Here is a 6,137-nt window from a genome sequence, read left to right as displayed (position 1 = left end):
TGTAAAACGAATTCTGTCGAAATTGATCATAATGAAATTTGAAGCTGTCTTTTTACGTTTCTACTCTAGCGTAGTGAACAAGATTCGATACGTTTCCGTGTATACTTTTTCTAGAAAATTCCTCGACTTGTTTCCTTCTTAACCAAACACCTGTACGCAGCAGACGACTACGAAGAACATAATGTCGATAGATCGAGCGAATCGTTTGAATCGAATGACGACTGTCAGAGAAACATTCGTCTGTTTAGATGGAGAGCTCGAGTCACGATAGTGAAACGAGATACGAGCACGATTGTAAAAGCGTTAATATGTTAATGAACGCGTGGGGGTCTTACCTTCGAGATTTCCATGCCCGATTACATCGCTTCTTGGAAACGAGTCGAGGTGTCGATCTCGATTCCAGCGGAGTACGCCAAGTTGCGCGTGCTTCGTCATATTTCCTATAGCGTCCAGCATTGTCTCCACTTTTCGAACCGTAAATTTCACTAAGATCGTTTTGATCGTTCGAAACGGGACTTCCTCGTCGGAACTTCTTTAACCTATATGGCGGATAAAGATTCCGCGTTCGCTGTTATGGATCGACTGCAATAACGACAAGGATGCTCGATCCCACACCGAAAGGATACGCAAAGGTCTTTCCTGATCGAGTCTTCTCTAAGGAGAAATCGATTAACGAGCCGTTCAAAAAGGTCCGAGGAATATATATAGAGATTTTACTCGTTTGTTACGAGACAATTAAACGTTTACGAGGTGTTTCTCGTAACTGGATCGAGCTGTAACATTGAAACGACGAAAGGTGGACGAAGCTTTTATTGGACAAACGTAACGTTCTGCATCGATGTGGTGTACATACAAAAAAGGTGAAATGTTCGATTTGCAAAAATATTTGGCATCTTTCGAACGTTTCTTCTTCCGAGGAAGACGCTATTCAAGACGATCTATGATGGCGTTGCGGAAGGTTGGATAGAATTTTCACTGTATATTCCAGAAACGATATTTTAGAAAATCTTAATACGTAGAACTATACACGGCAGTGTTTCTTTGTTGCATTGTCCTTTTACGTGTCGTTCTCTCATATCCGATATTAGTTAGAAAAATTCTTTTATTTGCCATTTTTGGAACAACGAAGCGAAAGATCGATCTGATCAGAAACTTGTACACGCCGTTCTAAACTCGTCTACTGAAATATTCGTCCGTCCTTCACCTTTTTAAGGTTTCGTCTTGGCCGAGCTGCGACAAACCTCTCTCTTCTCGCTTTGTTCTCTGATTCAACGAGTTTTGTCCGTACTCGGTCGATTTGCCATCGTGTTTCGCCCCGGCCGATTACGCGGTGTGACACGCGCGAATCACGAATACGTGGAACGTCGTATTCCCAGCAGTATTTGTTATCTAGCTGAGAAAACGTACATGCGTACGAATATCACATGATCGCGAGAGTGGTGACAAGCAATTAGTACCGACAATTAGCAACGACGTGTTCGATCGCGATCTCGCCAAGGATAATTGCTCGCTTATCCACCGCTCGTCTACTTTCAATGACGAATTCGCAAGCACTTTTTTGCAGCTTCCTATGACGTTCACCTTCGTGGCGTGAAACAAAATGTTCTCTTACGTGTCTCCCCTTTCACCGTACGTTAATTCGCCAGCTGTTGTTCGGAGATTCTGCGACAAAAAAATAGAAAACTATGAATACGTAATGTGTCCGAGTGAATGTTCCAGAGAACGCGTAAAATGGCAGACAAGACCTTTTGTCAGAGTCGGAGATGGTTCCATCGTCGTCAAGCAGTGTAAAGCTTCGATACGAACGAAGGCAAAGTTCGCACGACGTGTCTACGTTTCTGACAATTCGACGAAATCGTAGCCGTTGTCGATCGGATTAAGCGGAGAAACAGGTACGCGATAAACTGGAAATTAGACATAGAAAGTTAGAACACGATATTCAGATTGCTTACTCGACGTGCTGCGTAGACACCTACCTGGCAAACTCTAATAAATTTTATTTCAATCGCCGTCATTCTACGCTGTATAACGCGTATAACGCGAATTAACCAACAGATTTACAATAAAATAATTGGACGATAAAAGCAACGAAAAGCAGTGAAATTTTGCTAGATATGATCAGGTGTTCTATCACTTATGGCCGGCAGCGTACGTATTTCCTTGGCGGTAGCCAGTTCTCGATCAGTGATCTCGCGGAAAACCGCCATTTACGGAAAACCGCCATTAAAGTGGTAAGCGGGAGCGTGAAGCCGAGGCCGTGCATCTCTTCTCTCTGGACGAACGAAATCAATTACCCGACGACGATTGAACCTCGTCCGAACCGTCAAGCGAACGTCGCCGTAGTGCTTAATGATCTCTGTTTATAGGTTTACCCGGCAGGTGCAATAAATTCTAGCGGCGCGTCATTATTGGTACTCGGATGGCTCGTTATTCGCGGCAACGTCCTCGATTCGATACGTTGCGTTGACGCGTTTCGCGGCAATCAGATCGGAACGTCTCACTTTTATCGCGGAAAAACGAAAACCAGACTCTTCCAGTTCGCCTTCGAGACAACGTCTCGCTTAATTTATGCCGCTCGCTCGAGAAATGTTTAACGAAGGAAAGGACCGTTTAATTTCTGGAAAAAGCGTGTCGACCAATAAGCGTAACATCGATAGGATCGCTCCACGCTTCTGTAATAAATAACGTCGTTTTTGGGATGTTAGCGAACGTATAATTCACCGCGCGTCGTTTCCAAGTACACCTCGCGGTGAAATTAAAGGCTCGTTAATTATTCGCCGACGTATAATCGAATTTTGAATTATCGTGGCTCCGTGGATAAAGCGGAGAACAATCCGCGCCAGTTCCCTTGAAAGAGAAAAAGCTCCGCTTCAGGCGCTCTCAGCTTTTTCATAAGTACGAAATGAAAATTAAACAATTTCACTATCATCAAGACAAATACATTTTTTATGTATCTCATATATGCGTATATACTCGGCCGTTGTCACAATTCGTCGTACGATATGTTCTGAAGAAATTACGAAGTTGCAGCAGTTGGAAGATGCACGATTTTTCGACCAAAAGTTAACGATCCTTTAATTTTCCTGTCAAGTGTATTTGCATAGTCAGGTTGCTTGTTTTCATGGGTTTGGCGTTAACGGCACTAGTACATCGTCGTGTTTTATCTCTGCTGTTAAAAGGATAACTTATTGCCCAGCCATTCGACACAGTCGATCCAAGATTCGATTACGATAATAGCTTATTCGTTATCCAAATTTTTCGTTACGATAAATCGTCGAGAAGATAAAACGGACATCAAACTCGTATAAAAAATGGACGGGATCTTCTGGTAGCCAATTAGTCCGATGTTATTTATTACGACGCTGCGTTATCTGCAACTCGCCAACGCAACGTAGTTAAGCGTATTGCTGCGGCAATTAAACCGACGTTTCCTAGCGTTTAACGAGTCAAATACCTCTGTAAATTCAGGATCGCACGCGACGATGGAAATTTATTAATTTACAAATTTATATATTTTGCAGAGAATCCGATAAAATTAAAAGTAAGCATATACAACGCTATCGTGCATAAGTCAGGAAACACTTAGTGCACTTAGGATAAGTATAACCGAATGTTGCAATTAAGATTAACATAATAAACGGAGTTGATATTCGTTAACTGTGTGTATTATGTCATACTTGAAAGCTCGTTATTTCGTTCGAGTTAAATTTCGCTGTATTCTGCCCATTTTATTAGAAGTTACGTGATTCGATCGCTGTCACATTTGAACTCTACGCGAACCTTTCTCCGAGAAGATCAGAAATGTTCTTTTTCTAATTAACGCGCGGGAACGATCGGTCGAGATGACGGGTCGCGGAGACAGATTCAAACTCGTTAGATTCGCAAACGAGACAACCAGGCATTATTTACACAACGAAGGAGACATGCGCCAGTATTCACGGAGAATGCAAATTACCGACTACCATAAAGGACTGTATGATGCGTGCGCTGGTTGCTCCGTAATGCACGACGTGCACAGCATGCACGTGCAACTTCTCTACGATTTACGATCCAAGAATTAGACACAATAGGAACGACCGGCTCGTGTCTAATAACCGAGTTACAGCCATACTTGGCGTCCGATTAATGTCCACTGCCTCGATACATTGCCAGAATTTGCAACTTCTCCGTTCAAAAGGATTCGCGACATTTATCTCGTCCTGTCGTTAAATATTTTACCTTCCCGAAAGCCTGCACAACTTCTCGTTAAACCTCTTGCTTTCAATTCTTGCGCGAATCCTATGCCATCTTCTACGTCAAACGTCAAACCTCTCACGTCCCACGAGCAATACCCAATTGAGTAAATTACCATTGGATAAAAATTACCATTACAATTGGGTAAATTACCATAATACTTATAAATTTCCATATTAGATCTCACGATCTCTATCCCACGCTATTCACATACTCTATATCGAAAATTTAATATCTAACATCCACTGTCCTATATCCATTTCCTCGTTCTACATTTCATATTTCCTATGTGTATCTTATCTCGCAACTAGTATTCCTAACTCGTATCTTTTTTCTCATTCTACACATTTTATCTCTTCATACCGTACGATATATTTCATATTCTTTCTCGTATTCCATATCCCATATTCAATATCACTAAGAAATATCTTCACACTTTCACGGCGCATTATATTTATCCCACATTTAATGTACTTCTTTTTTATTCCTCACATTTCGTCTCTCCATTCCATTCGCCATATTTCAAATTCCCTTTCTCGTATTTCATATTCCATATTCAGTATCTTTAAGAAATATCTTTACACTTCCGCAGCGCATTATATTTATCCCACATTTAATTCCAAACCTGCACTTCTTTCTTATTCCCCACATTTTATCTCTTCATTTCATTCGCCATATTTCATATTTCCTTTCTCGTATTTCATATTCCATATTCAGTATCTTTAAGAAGTATCTTTACACTTCCGCAGCGCATTATATTTATTCCACATTTAATTCCAAACTCGTACTTCTTTTTTATTCCCCACATCTCATCTCTTCATACCGTGCGATATATTTCATATTCCCTTTCTCGTATTCCATATACCATATTCAGTATCTTTAAAAAATATTTTTACACTTCTGCAGCGCATTATATTTATCCCACATTTAATTCCAAACCCGTACTTCTTTTTTATTCCCCACATTTCATCTCTCCATTCCATTCGCCATATTTCATATTCCCTTTTTCGTATTCCATATTCCATATTCAATATCTCTAAGAAATATCTTTACACTTTCGCTGCGCATTATATTTATCCCACATTTAATTCCAAACTCATACTTTTTTTTTATTCCCCACATTTCATCTCTCCATTTCATTCACCATATTTCATATTCCCTTTTTCGTATTCCACATTCCATATTTAGTATCTTTAAGAAATATCTTTGCACTTCCGCAGCGCATTATATTTATCCCACATTTAGTTCCAATCCCATACTTTTCTTTTTATTCCCCACATTTCATCTCTCCATTCCATTCACCATATTTCATATTCCCTTTTTCGTATTCCACATTCCATATTTAGTATCTCTAAGAAATATCTTTACACTTTCGCAGCACACTACGTTCATTCCACGTTTAACATTTCATATTCTTTATCTCCTACCCATATCCCATATCCACTGTATCGTATATTCCGAATCCTATAGATCCAAGCGAATTATTAAAGAAAATCGTTTCTCGAAACTCAATTCGTTTCCCTTTTCCTCCGGCTTGCTATACGTTTGATATTTCTGATGGACATTAACGCGTGGTTTCGAGTCGTTTCCGTTAATGGAAGCTGCCTCAGGGCACACGATCGCTCGGCGTCTCCTGGCGCCTAGGAATTGCTAAATCAACGCCCGGGAAACGTTCGCGCAGCACCTGCCGAGGTCGAATAAGGCGACGCAGTCGTGCCTGCCGACTATGATTCGTTAATTAGCGTGTAGGTTAGCCCGCGAGTCCACGTCAAGAGTTTCAGTTATAGGGGAAAAAAAACTCTGACTGCAGCGTCGCGCGCCAACATTAAATGGTCGCCGACAAAAGCGGCGTGTTAGCACCGTAATTACAGGCCACCGCGATTCCATTTTTGTCCGAGCTGCTT

The 6,137-nt window shown here is 41.0% G+C and overlaps 1 long non-coding RNA gene across 1 annotated transcript in view; it reads left to right on the top strand.

Moving 5' to 3' along the window:
* LOC132911533 (uncharacterized) overlaps positions 1-6,137 on the top strand; it is a 245,660-nt gene that overhangs the window by 55,966 nt on the left and 183,557 nt on the right. The window lies entirely within an intron of this gene.

This window comes from Bombus pascuorum, chromosome 10 (assembly GCF_905332965.1).
Source record: "Bombus pascuorum chromosome 10, iyBomPasc1.1, whole genome shotgun sequence".
NCBI lineage: Eukaryota > Metazoa > Arthropoda > Insecta > Hymenoptera > Apidae > Bombus > Bombus pascuorum.
The sequence above is the reverse complement of the archived record's forward strand: the minus strand, read 5'-3'. Positions and strand labels throughout refer to the sequence as shown.